Source organism: Thunnus thynnus, chromosome 11 (genome assembly GCF_963924715.1).
Source record: "Thunnus thynnus chromosome 11, fThuThy2.1, whole genome shotgun sequence".
In the NCBI taxonomy this organism is placed as follows: Eukaryota; Metazoa; Chordata; class Actinopteri; order Scombriformes; family Scombridae; genus Thunnus; species Thunnus thynnus.
In genome coordinates, this window is record NC_089527.1 from 32,368,625 (window position 1) to 32,382,197 (window position 13,573).

General features: G+C 39.9%; 1 protein-coding gene across 1 annotated transcript in view; it reads left to right on the forward strand.

Annotated features, from left to right (window-relative positions):
• The first annotated feature begins 650 nt into the window (after positions 1–650).
• Positions 651–13,573, forward strand: part of LOC137193214 (SH3 domain-binding protein 4) — a 41,261-nt gene continuing 28,338 nt past the window's right edge. Inside the window, exon 1 of the mRNA XM_067604498.1 lies at positions 651–778. The gene's annotated coding sequence lies outside the window, so the exon portion shown is untranslated. The remainder of the gene's footprint in view (positions 779–13,573) is intronic.

The window sequence follows — 13,573 nt, forward strand, 5'->3', positions numbered from 1 at the left end:
AAGACAGCTGAAAAGTGACCCTGACTACACACTGCTTTTTGTAAGACGTCAAAAGCCAAAAAGGTTGGAAACCACTGGTTTCATCTTTAACAATGTGTTGTATTTTAAAAAGCTTGTTATATTATCCATTGTGTCATCACTCGGCAGAGTATAGCCCACTGTGCCCTGCTGTAGTTGTCCATATTGTATCAAACTGTGATGTGATGGCCTACATTCTTGCAGCCATGTATTTTTCTCTGCAACAAGAGTTAGTCCTCCCATAAAAAAAGGTTGGTGGAATGATGTAGAATCTAAATCTTCAAATCTGCAAAGTAACCAATTATAACTGTCAAATAGTTTTACATTTGATAGCAACTTTACACATCTGATGACTACTAATTATAACTGTATTATTATTAATAGCATATTGTTATGCAGTGTAAACTGTAGGCTACTGGCAATTCCTTTTTATCCAGGCCATTTGTTGTAGATTTGTGAGGGAGCTATTGCTCTGTTTCGAACTCACTGGTCAAATAAATTTCCCTGTTTAAATACTATAAGTTCGTGTGTGGAGTCAGAGTATGAAGCAGTGGAGTGACATCATGTCCTTATGGAAATGTGTCCCGGAGAGGCCCCTCCCTGCCCCGGTGACATCAGCCGGGGCTCTGCTGCTTTCCTCCTGGAGCACACACTCAGTCCGCACACACGTCCACACCACTGGGCCAGCTCGACGGAAACTGCGCCTGCCCGGCTATTATCGCTTTCTTCATGGGACAAAACGAGACTTCTTCGCTGCCAGGTAAGCTGCCATCTTCTTCTCGTCTCTGTCTTCCTCCGAGTCTGCTCTAAATGTTTTTTTTATCCTCCACATGGAACAATGTAACCGCTGTGAGAGAATGTTACAGTCGCTCTGTTTTCATCCTGAAGCCAAAGAATTAGCTGCAACTTTTCACTGAGGGAAAAATCCACAGTGGGTGAAAAAAACTTTAAAAACGTTTAATCGACATTGAACTGGTCGACAGTCCTTGCAAGTTCACAGTGTATTAAGACTTTGACGGTTAAGCCACATTTCTCCTGTGTTTTCTGTGTCGCTGTTTGTTGGACCGTTTTGAACCCAGCGAGCCTGCTGCGGGTGTAACGTTACCGTCAAACTACAGTAACGGTTGTTTCTGATGGAAAACAGCAGCGCTGTGCTACGTTGATGTAATCAAAAGTCTTTTTTCATCCGTCGTTTCAAATGAAACCCCGCCTAATAGAGAAGCAAAGCCTCGTAAAACTGTAATAACTGTCAGACATTCAGCAGGAGCAGTGTTGTAACCTCACTGTACCGTTAATGAACGCGCTATCACGGAGGTCTGACTGTGGGTGACACCGGTTGCCATGGCATGAACGAACACAACACAACTCCGCTGATTTCAAGAGAAGACTCGGCATCATCTTCATCATCTACACAGCACAGGCTGCTGTTTACAGGAAACACGGATCACAGAGGTTTCAGACTCAGGACCCGTTTCATTCCTCATGTGCGTGTTGTCAGGAACTGAGGAAGTCTGTTCCACCAAATAGAATATTAACTAATTAATACAGAGAGGAAGAAGAGGAATGATGAAAACTAGAGCTGAAATGATTATTTTATCAATTAATTGATTAACAGTACTTGTACACTTGTACTAAATTGAATTTCTTTAGGTTTTGGATAGTTGGTCAGATAAAAGCAGATATTTGAAGACATAACATTATGGGAAACCTGACTGGATATTTTTCACCAATCTGACATATTATGGTCCGATTCATTGATCAATTGAGAAAATAACCAGTAGATTAATCTAACATAAAAACAAGTGTTGTGATCCAAGTAAAAAAAAAAAGAGAAAGTAATCTGAATATCTCAATGGCCTCATCATACATATTACATACTTTATTAAAAGTAGAGCTGCAATGATAAGTCGATTAATCGAATGTCAATCAACAGAAAATTAATTGGCAACTATTTTGATGATCGATTAATTTTTTCAGCAAAAATGCCAAAAGTTTTCAACTTCTCAAATGTGATGATTTTAGGCTTTTCTTTCTCATACATGATTATAAACTGAATATCTTTGGGTTTTGGACTGTTGGTCAAACAAAACCACCTTTGACTCTGTGAAAGTGTAATGGTCATGTTTCACTTTGTTTTTTTTTTTTGCCATTTTATAGACCAAACGATCAATCAAGGGAATAATAGGCAGATTAATTGAGAATGAATATAATCATTAGTTGCAGCCCTAAAGTTGAGTATATATCTCCAACCAATACAGGATATTTTTATTTTTCATCACTTTGAGAGTAGGAAACAATCTATTTTTGTCAAGTGTGCCTCAGGATGGGTAATTAAAGAGCTGTGACAACAATAATAATGAAGTGATAAGATCACTTTTAAGCTAAGATCATTTTTGAACTGTAAACTTCACTGGAATTTAAATACCTTCAACTAAAATATTCTAAACTAGAATTAAGACAAGGCAAGTTCATATAGGCTTAAGGTTCCAGTGTATAGAACCTTAAACAAGGCAAAGAGATGCATTTGAGCAACCTTAACAATACAATGTAGAGGAAAATAAAATCATTTGAAGTAAAATAAGATTAAATGAAATACAAATAGACAAAACATTGACAAAAAGTACAAAAATGCAGCATATAAAACATTTATTGCAGTTGACCTACTGATATATCAGTCTGGCTTTACTTAATGTCTCATGATTATGACTCAGTATCTTAACTTATGTACAGCAAGGAGTCCTGATATGAGCTAATAATGGATCAGGTAAAGGTGTGTGAAGCAGAGTCTGTTATCAGAGTGCATTATAGCTCTCATATCACTACGCCATGTTTGAAATCATCATCCACTTTTCTAAGTGTATAATCATTTGGTGAGGTGAGAGTTAGACTTCCTGCTCCACTGCCAGCTCACACTTCTGTTTTTGTACACATTAAACAAATGTGATGTAACGTGATGTTGATTAGTGAACTTTAGCAGTATTTGGACAGAGCCATGCTAGCTGTTTCCCCTGATTCCAGTATCCATGCTAAGCTAAGCTAAGCTAACTGTCTGCTGGCTGTAGCTTCATATTGAACGGACAGACGTGAGTGGTAGTGATCTTTATGCATAATTTGAATCCCTTCACATCAGCAGCAGGTGGAGAGGCTGGTTTTGGAGTGGAGGCTGCTAATCAGGCTAAACAGTTAGGCTACATACAGACAGCTTTCATTTTAGCTTGTAAGAAGAGCTCACTATTAGCCAAACAAGCACACTACATCCAGAACTGGTAGTGGATGAGACACTGTAGGCAAAGCAGTTCAAAATATCACATTTATACAAGTTTATACTTGTTGAACAGGTGTTTTACAGGATTCCATAAATTGGTTATTGGCTTTTTACTCGTGAAGGTTTTATTGAATTTACTGTAACAAGTTTTCTTTCACTTCACCTGGTTCACTGTCTCCTCCACGACCTCTCTGCTCTGCTGTCCGCTCTGTGTGTGTGTGTGTGTGTGTGTGTGTGTGTGTGTGTGTGTGTGTGTGTGTGGGGGGGAGCTCAGCCCCGCCCTCGGTCAAATACCGCCACAGAGAGCAGAGGAGAAGAAGACAGAGAGAGAGGCTGCTTACGCTGCCACAAAACTCTGATCCACTAATCTCACTCCCTGCTTTCTTAAAGTACTGATACAGCCTCAAAATATCTCTGGGTTCTTACAAATTTAGAACTAGTTACAATTCGGAATGGGTTTTCCGGGTTTCATATTTGTGAGATGGAAAAGAGAATATTTATTCCTTGTATTTTCTATTCCTTCATCCATTTTTTTGTTTTTCTGGCAGTTATCGAGTGAAAAGCTGTTAAGATGCTGAGGCCAAGTCTCAGCCTCAGTCTGTCCTGCTGAGGTCTGGGGATGATGTGACATCAGTGGGTTCTTTTAGGACAACACAGGCTTTCAGACCATCAGGTTGTAAACAGTGTTTGAAGCAGTCATCTAAACCAAATCATTTGGAAGGGAGTGGTTTTACATCATCAGGGGTTGTTTACAACCTCTCTGCCTGTCTTTCTGGCTTGTAGGACTCCTGCAGACTTCAAATGGAAGTCTTGGAGTTGTAGTTTTTGACATGAGTAGTCAACACATATAGTCATATGTTTGGCATTCAAGCAGTCTAGATGACACAGTTAATGATGGACAAATGACTACAAACTAGATGTTCACTATTAAAAATGCGGAAGGATTTGTTTTTTTTCATTTCAACTTCATCTTTAGGAATAAGAAATAGATAAACAACAAAAATTATAAAGTTACCTCTTTGGACATTAAAAATAAAGCTACAGCCACCTGACAGTTAGCTTAGCTTAGCTCCTAAATAAATGGAAAAACTGTCAACAGTAAACCAGAAATGTAAGATGTGTGTTATCTTCTGTTATGAAGAGAATATGTGATATTTTCTCTGTAACCTGATGCAGCACAAACAGCATGAAAAGTTATAAAGTCAGCCATTTCCCAGAATGCTAAACAACAAAAATCAATTTCTCATAGATTTGATTCTATTTGGACGATACAGCATAACCACAACTGTTACTCTTGATTTAATCTCCATATGGAACAGTTCATGGATATATTGAAATGTGTTGCACTGATTCACTCTGTTTACATGTTCACATATCCACTGCACACCTGAACACAAACTCTGACGGTTATATAAGGACGGATGGTGAAGAAAATGAAACATTCACTTCAATTTAGGCTCTGACTTCCTGTCAATCCATGTGTCGAATATAATCTGTCGTTTTCAAGCTTTTGTTATATCTATCTATGATCATGTAGCCTATGAACTATTGTATATATATGAGTTGGAATGCTAGATTAGTTATGTTGGGACAATTTGTATTTTCCTAAAAATAAATCTCTCTTGTTCTTCTTTTATAAATTAAATAATGTAGCTTGAGTAATTAGTGGCACCAAAGACTAAATTGGCTTTGTGATGGCCTAGATTGATTAAAATATGATGCTTTATGATGCTTGAGTTTAGTACACCAGTGTTTCTGAATATTTTAGCCAATATGCTACTAATCATGTCTGTGAAATTCGATATTTTCTTGTTGTCAGCTAATCCCATAAAAAGACCAAAACCAAAGATGATTGTCTGACTTCCCCACTCTGTCTGTGACTCTCAGGACCAAGCCCATTAGTTCCTACAGAATACGTCAATCTTTAAAAGTGACTCACAATTATATATAGTTTCATTTTCAAAACAGCCTCGGTAATTTCCTGAAACAGCTGGACACTGTAGTTTTTAGCCAGTTACTCAAACAGGAGGAAATACTGCATTTGTTGGGGACTATTTTCAGCTGCGGATAAATTCACATTTGGTGCTCCAGTGAGTATTTTTGGCAGCCGGATGGTGTGTGGGATTGAGTCAAAATAAACTACAGTGCCTGTTCATGGTTGTGAAGGATCATGTCATCCAGTGCAACAGTGTGGCTCACTGATGTGTTTTTAATAGTTGTTAAACAACAGTGGAGCTCGACGGCACAGAGGAATAAGATGAGAGGTTTTGATATACAAATGACTTGTTAGTAGATCCATTCATTGTTGGATTTGGTCATCTCATGGGATTTACCAACAGACGCTGTGTGTGAAAGAAATGGAAACCCTTATTTGGAATATTTGTTAATTCACACTGGCTTACACATTCAAAATGTTCAAAATGACTTGAACAGAGTTTTCATTTGGCAGATTGATGGAACAACACAAACATCTCCTCTGCAGTCCCTCCCTTCTCACAGGCATTCATCAGACCTTCTTAATAACTGCATTTTGGATTGCAATCAAGATTTAATTAACCTGAGCATGGATGGTGTTAACACCTGCTGCACTTTGACCTCTGCTTATCTATCGGAGAGGTTTCTGAAAACAGTTTCTCGATCACTTTCAGAGCAAAAACGTACTTCATCCCTTCATCGTTGAGGAACAACAGATCTTGGGTTACAGCTGCACTTGAATAGTCCTCATTGTTTAAATGAATGCATGTGATTCCAGATAAGCGTCGCCCCCCCCTTCCCTCAGAGGGTGAACGTGCGTCTCCTGGTGTCGCTGAAGCTCAGTTCCAGCAGATTACAGCACGAGTTATGACAGAGAGGGCACGGCTGTGTTTGGCATGAGACAGGCAGCTGGTCAACCACCCCCCCGCCGCCCCGGTCCCAACCCTGAGCCTAGGGCCACCCATGTCAGCTTTACTTGTCAGGGACTGAAGCCAGTCATTATACCAGGCATGAGTCATCCTGGAGCTCGGTCTTTTCCTACCAGCCACCCTCCTCTTCCTTCATGCTCTCCAGAGTGAGTACTCACTCATGCCTGCGAGTAGAGATGCAGCGATTAACCGATTTCACTATTAACCACGCTTTAAAACCTCATGTAAAGGCTCAGCTAGAACGCCTTAAAGGACAAGTGTTAAAGATTTAGTGGCAACTAGCGGAACGGACTTGGCAGAAATGGGACATTATATTCATAAGTATGTTTTAATCAGTCTATAATAATATGAAAATAAGAATTGTTGTGTTTTCTTTACCTTAGAATGAGCCCTTTATATCTACATAGAGAGCAGGTCCCATGGATGAATTTTAAGAGTTGGATACTGAACCAAAAATGGCGCCAATTCAGTCCAATAAGAATAGCTCAGCTGGCGCATACGCCAAAAAAAGTTTCAGACGGATTTCCAATTCGTAAAACTTGCCGAAGAAAAGTTGCTGCTAAGGGATCCAAAACCTCCAACTTAATGCAACTTCAAGAACACCATCCAGCCATACTGCTCAAGTAAAGATAATAGATAGTAAGAACTAAGCTAAAAAAAAACATTACTTTACTGGAAAGTTACTTAATCATACATTGAGTTGGAAGGGAATAATAAAAACATGTCACTTACAATCAACAAAGTAATGGTGAGTTAGGAGTTGGGCTTTCAGTGCAACATGAACCAATGGCAGCAAAGCAGGAAAAGGAACATTACACCGTTTATAAACTAGCACTCACCAAAACGGCATGTACTCCCCTCAAGGGCCTCAGTAAGACCATTTACATCCTGCTGCCTCCTCTCACCTGTGTTGAGTAAACACCAGGTATGGAAGGTAAATATGTGAGGTGCAAAAGACTAACTTAACATTAGGATCTTATAGACTTCCAGCATTATACCAGGGGATCGAATGAATTGCATTTCAATGATTAATATCACCTGCATCAGAGATGTTCTCAATTTCTTTCTTTCATTTTTACTAAAATAAACAAACAAACAAACAAAATAAAATTAGATTAATTATTAAAATAGATTATTTAAAATTAATTAAAAAATGGGCATAGATGACAGATGATAATAAAACACTTCAGTTTATTACCTACATTAGTAATATTTTCCCCTAGAGGATCAATAAAGCTCATCTTAATCATATATTAACAATGATAATTAAAAATACTACATTTTAAATATTAGAAATCAACTAAAATCATGCATCAGCTCTGGTACTGCTACAGTGTTGTAGAATCCTTGGCAAAGTTTGTCTTAAAACCAAAACATGCTCATCTAATTTTTTCCATTGTGAAATAAATAATAATAATCATGAAACAGTGATTTTTTCCCAACTATAATACTACTATCAAAATCTATAACTGTTGTAATCCTACCTGTGAATCATCTTTGCCTGTTTAAACTGGATTCTCCATGTCAGTGTAAACATGACTTTCTCTGCGTTTGTATTTGGAAATCATGACTCTAGCAGCATGTTAGCATGCTAGCAGTGTGACACAACCATTGAAGAAATATGCCAGTTTAGGAGTTGTTACTTCTGAATGGTGACTTATAGCAACCTGTGCAGCTGCACATATGTCGCTATTCTGTCTGCAATTTTCTGTCGCTAATTTTTATGGATGTAGCTTTTTAGCTAGCTATGTAGTAAGATGTTGTTATCTGGTGTTTAATGAAGATTCCAGCCTCACTGCTAACATGGCTGTAGACTATGGACTAGTCGTATTGAGGAAAGCCAATGGAGTGAAGTGTGTATGTGTCACAGTGTGTGAGTGTGTGTGTGTGTGTCTAGGATGGGTGGTGTGGTTGGGGGGTAGGGGTGTGTGTGTAATGCCATTGTTTTCTGGATCGTGACATGACTGGCAACAACGAAAGCAGCCCAATGAATGTCTCGATAAAAGCCAGCAATGAAAATGTGACATGATCTCTAACCTCCTTTTTGTCATCAAAAGAACAACTCGTCTCTCATCTTTTTTTCTCCTCCTTCACTTGAATAATGCATGATTTCATTTGGAGCCCAGCATTCCTCACATTCCTCCTCACTTTATCCCTGCAGCCATTCCTCCTTGGTATGTTTATATTGTGATGTGAAGGAGTGAATGATGGCTGCAGCTGCTGCAGCACCGGCAGACTCGCACAGAATACATTTGTGGTGGCAGACGAAGAAAACAAAACAGTTGAACCTTCTGCTTGAGCTTGTGTGTACAAGTGTAGAATACTGAGCATAAACATGTGTGATTATGTACTTCTTGGAGGACAGAGCCAGAGGTGTTTGCAGCCCAAATGTTTAACATGCACAGTTTATTGCCCCTGGTCAGCAGCACACTGCTCTACATGTTTGGGCTTCAGGCTGTATGGACCTCAGGCCATCAGGAGCTCTGGCTGCAGAGTGCTGACAGCTCTAACAGTCAGAAAAGTGCAACATAATGAACATGGTTTGTAAAAAAGAGCAGAGCTGGAATGTAATACGTCCTCTCAGTGAGGCGGGCTGTGTTATTTTTAGCTGAAAGGTGAGACCATTTACACCATTAAACACTTATTTAGTATTTCATACACTTTCCTGAACAGTAGTCTCTGTGCACAGACACTGTAAAATAGTGCGGGTAAGTTAATTAATCCATTGGTTGATTGACAGAAAATAAATCAATAATCACTTTATTTGTAGTCATTTATCAAGCAAAGAAACATTTGCTGGTTGTAGATTCTCAAAAGTGAGGATTTGCTGCTCTACATCATCGCCCCCTTTTAGAGCTGCAACAGTTAGTCAATTAATCAACTAGTTGCCCATTATTAAACTAATTGCCAACTATTTTGATAATCGATTCATCTTTTTCAGTAATTTTTTTGAAAAAAGCTTCTCAAATGTGAATGTTTTCTGGTTTCTTTAGTCCTCTATGACAGTTAACTGAATATCTTTGAGTTGTTGACAAAACAAGACATGTGAGAACATCATCTTGGGCTCTAGGAAACAGTGATTGAGATTTTCCACTAATTTCTGACAGATAGATCAATCAACTAATTGATTAATTGAGGAAATAGTCGACAGATGAATCGATAATGAAAATAATCGTTAGTTGCTTCCCTTTCAACCAAATAGTTCCAGAAACTATGGAGTCTCAGGAACTAAAAGTGCCTTATTGAACCATGATTAACCAGATGACACTGATGATGGTTTGAGACACAAGACGTGAGGGAACAACAACACAGTTATCATCCTGTTTGTATTTACTGATGCATTCACTCCTGGTGGTTTAGTTGGATGTAATGAAGAAATAAAATAAGGAAGTTAAAACTCTAGAGCACCCGTTTCCAAAGTGGTGAATCTGTGGAGTGTTTTATTGTGATTCATTTCTTCTTCAGAAAGTAAGCTCAATAAAAGACTAACAATTGAATGTTTCTCTCATTTGCACACACTGTCTTCTGCATTGTTCTCACACTTTGTTCTCCTGATTGCTGCTCTCATTCTTTTGCTCTTCCTCTTTATCTCACTCTTCTTAGACTCAATTTTTTGTCTTCAATTTTTTTGTCCGTCCCTCATCCTCATATGGATTATAGTGGCACCCACTGATGCTTACTGCGTGAATAAAGCTGGACACAAGATGTAGCAGCTGAAAGGTTTGTGTTTGTGGCACCAGGAACTAAAGCGCGGTAGCCAAAATGAGACCCTGAGTCCCAGAAAGAGTTCCTGGGTTACTGGGAATATTGTTGTGGTTGACATGGGCTAGTTGTAAACTGAACATATTTGGGTTTCAGCCTGTTGGTTGGACAAAATGAGTTATTCACCCTCTGCATTTTTCACTATTTTGTGAGATTTAGACTGAAAGATGAATTAAAAAAGATAACTGACAGACTACTATATTTAATGGTTAGCTGTAGCCCTTCATGCAAAAATATTTCCATAGGTTTTTTTTTACATTTTATTTCAGTGATGATGATGTTCTGGGGGATGGTTGTGAAGTGCAGCTCTCCAGCTGTACAGAAAACGTTTCTCTCTGACAATGTGTACTCTGCAGTATGGCTCCGCCTCGCTCCAGGACATGAGATACTGGAGCTTTGTTTCCAAACACTCAAGGCCTCAGCAGTGTTGACTCAGTATGAGAGTGTTTGTATTCTTACATCTCTCACCGAGCTGCAGCCTGAGAACACAGCATCTGGGTTTCTCTCATTATCCCATGAATTCATGAGCTAATTCAAGGCCTGCAAGCTCGTTCAGCTCACACTCGTCAAATCCTAAATCCTCCCTCGCTAGAAAGAAATGCACTCTGCGTGTTTGCGGCTCGGTCTGTGAGGCAGGGCTGGGATCAGTTTAACTTCTGTTCAGTCCATATGTGGGTAGAAAACTAGATACTGAATGTTTGCTTTGGTGTGTTGTTGTTGATGTCAAAATCAGAAACAGATGAACAGGAATAACCTGATATTGAACTGCAGCGATTCACTTTAAGTACATCTTTTGGTTTTTATCCGCTGCTTTTTATTTAGATAATTGATGAAATACATTTAAAAAGCTGTGCTTATGTAAACCACACTTAGGCTAAGTTGTCCTTCTCTCCCTACTGTCATGATCTACAGTATGTGTAGTTGTATATATAGACGTATTCTACAGTAATATTAATTACTGTGGTTAGTATAGTGTTTCACATCAGAATGTACTGCGTATATATTAAGCCAGTTCAATTGCAAAACACAGTTTTCATGCAAACTCATAACTCAAGATGCCTTTGAGCAATCCTGATTAAACTCACTGGAGACATCCCTCGCTATCTCCTGAACATGCACCCAGAGTTTCATTCAAATCGGATGAAGGGGAGACAAATGGTGGAAATTTGAGCGTGCAGTTATTGAAATGCCACAGGCTTTGTGATGAAACAAGTGTGTGATCGGTCTCTCCTTTAAACAGAATTAAATTAGCTGAAGTGACTTCATTCACCTTCATGAACCCTGAAACCCGCTTGTAATTTTGGCTAATTTAGCTGCTTCCTTCTGTTGAGCGCAAAAAAGCTTGGACCTGCAAATTGCTGCTTGCAGCTGTTGGATCTGGGAGGAGCATTGCTGGTTATCAGCACGAATGAATAAAATGAATTAAAAATATAATGATGAATGATAATTAATAAAATTATTAATCTGAATTAATAATAACGGGGCAGCACCTGGACACCGGGACCAATAACCAGACAGTGAGGTAGTCTCATAAAAGAGTTCACCTAGAATGCTAATATCTGAGGGATGTCAATATTCACAGGTGAATGAAGAAGGTTTGAGTTCAAACTCTGAGTCTCAATCAGTCACTTTTCACAATACATAAGCACAATAATAGAAGACTTCTCTTTAAATATACAACAGTGTTTATTAAAAAATAGCAAAGTTAACAAAATAAGCCGATACTTTGATCAATAAATCACTATCTTAAAATCTAATTCTGCCTAAGCAATAACAACAGCTATGTACAGTGAAAACACATGCAAGCGGGAGCGTGTGTGTGTGTGTGTGTGTGTATGGGAGTATAGATGGGTAGGTGTGTGTCTGTGTGTGTGTGTGTGTGTTTGTGGGCAAGGTGGCAGACGTGAAGAGGACATCCCCGTGAGATTCAAGATGGCGATTCAAGATGGTGGATGTGATCTCATGAGATGGCGTCACGCAATCTCAAGGATGGCGGACGTGATCTGAGGAGATGAAGACACACGAGAGTCAAAATGTTTGGAAAATGTTTAAAAAATTATTTGAACACATACAATATGTATCAAATGGAAGGTCGGTTTAAATGTTTTAGATTCAACACGTCTGATGTGCAACATATCAGCCACATCACATCATTTGATGTACACCATGTTAATGTACCACACAGACAAAGTAGTCAGTAGCTGGGATGCACTGATCAGGGAAATGTATGAGATCAAATATATGCTTTTATGGAGAGTTGATGCTGAGTGTGTGTGTTTGTGGGCAAGGTGGCAGATGTGAAGAGGATGTCCCCGAGAGATTCAAGATGGTGATTCAAGATGGCGGATGTGATCTCATGAGATGGCTTCACGCAATCTCAAGGATGGCGGACGTGATCTCGGGAGATGAAGACACAAGAGAATCAAAATGCTTACGTGGCCACGTGAGGAAGTCACATTACGTGAGAACCAAATGGCAGATGTGACTGCGGTGTTTCGGTTAAACAACAGCAAGATGGTGCTGACCGGTGGTCGGCGTCTCTGCACTCACCCAATTCAATTTATCAAACACACGTGTCCAATGGTAGATAACGAGGGGTAGAGCGGCACTGTGTCCCACATTATCTGACTGTCAGATGTGTAAGAGAGGTGTATGTGTTGTGTATATGTGTGTGTGCGTGTCTGTGTGGGTTAGTGGCAAGAGAGGGAAGAAAAATGAGGAAAAGTGACTGTGGGAGGGAGAGAAGCGGTTACTTTGTCCATAGAGAGCGCACACATGGACGGCAGTCTGTAACGCCCGTTGTCTGATTTTCGATTGACAAACAACTTACTTTCTCACTCATGGTGACACAGCAGTCCCAAGTGGGACAAACACAAAACAATCTAGCATGGTTAACACAACTAAACAGGCAGCAAACTTTAACTACTCTTCAGACTATAGCGGAACAAAGGGTTTCGGCAGCCCATTCACAACAAACGACAATAACGCAAGCAATAAAGCCTAAAAAGCTAAAAGCTAACAACACACAGTATAACACCGTCTCTGCCCAGACGTTGCGGCAACGTTGGCGGCTTTGATGGCAGCTGAGCCTCATTCGGCATTGCGGAGAAAACAGTGGAGCCAACTCAGTTAAAAACGAGGCGGTCCTTCGTCTCTGTGGAGAAATCCTTTCTCCCTTCTGGAGGCAAATTGAAAGCGCTGGGTTGCAGCAGCGGTCTGTCTCTTGGATCTGGTCAATGTGTTTGGTTGAACACAGTGTGAAGTCTCAGCTCATCCAGCGAGGGTAGGCTCTTCAAACTCAGCGAGGGGAATTACACGGGCATGGGGTTACCTCCTTTAGTAAACTGGCGTAGTTACAATGGGAAGGCGAGGATGTCTGTGTGCAGTCGATACTTAAAGCTGTTGTGACGTCACGGCTGTGTCGCCATGACTTCCTCTGGTGTTGGAGCATCTCTGCCAATGAGAGACAAGAGTTTGGGGCATCCCACAGATTTAACACAAAGGTGCAAACTGAGCAATGCATGATGGGAGATGGAGTCCGATTTGGACTCCTTTTGTTTGACTTGGCCCTTCTTAGTTATCAGGCTCTGTGACTGCGTGCAAGCCGGCCTTCGTGTCATGCACA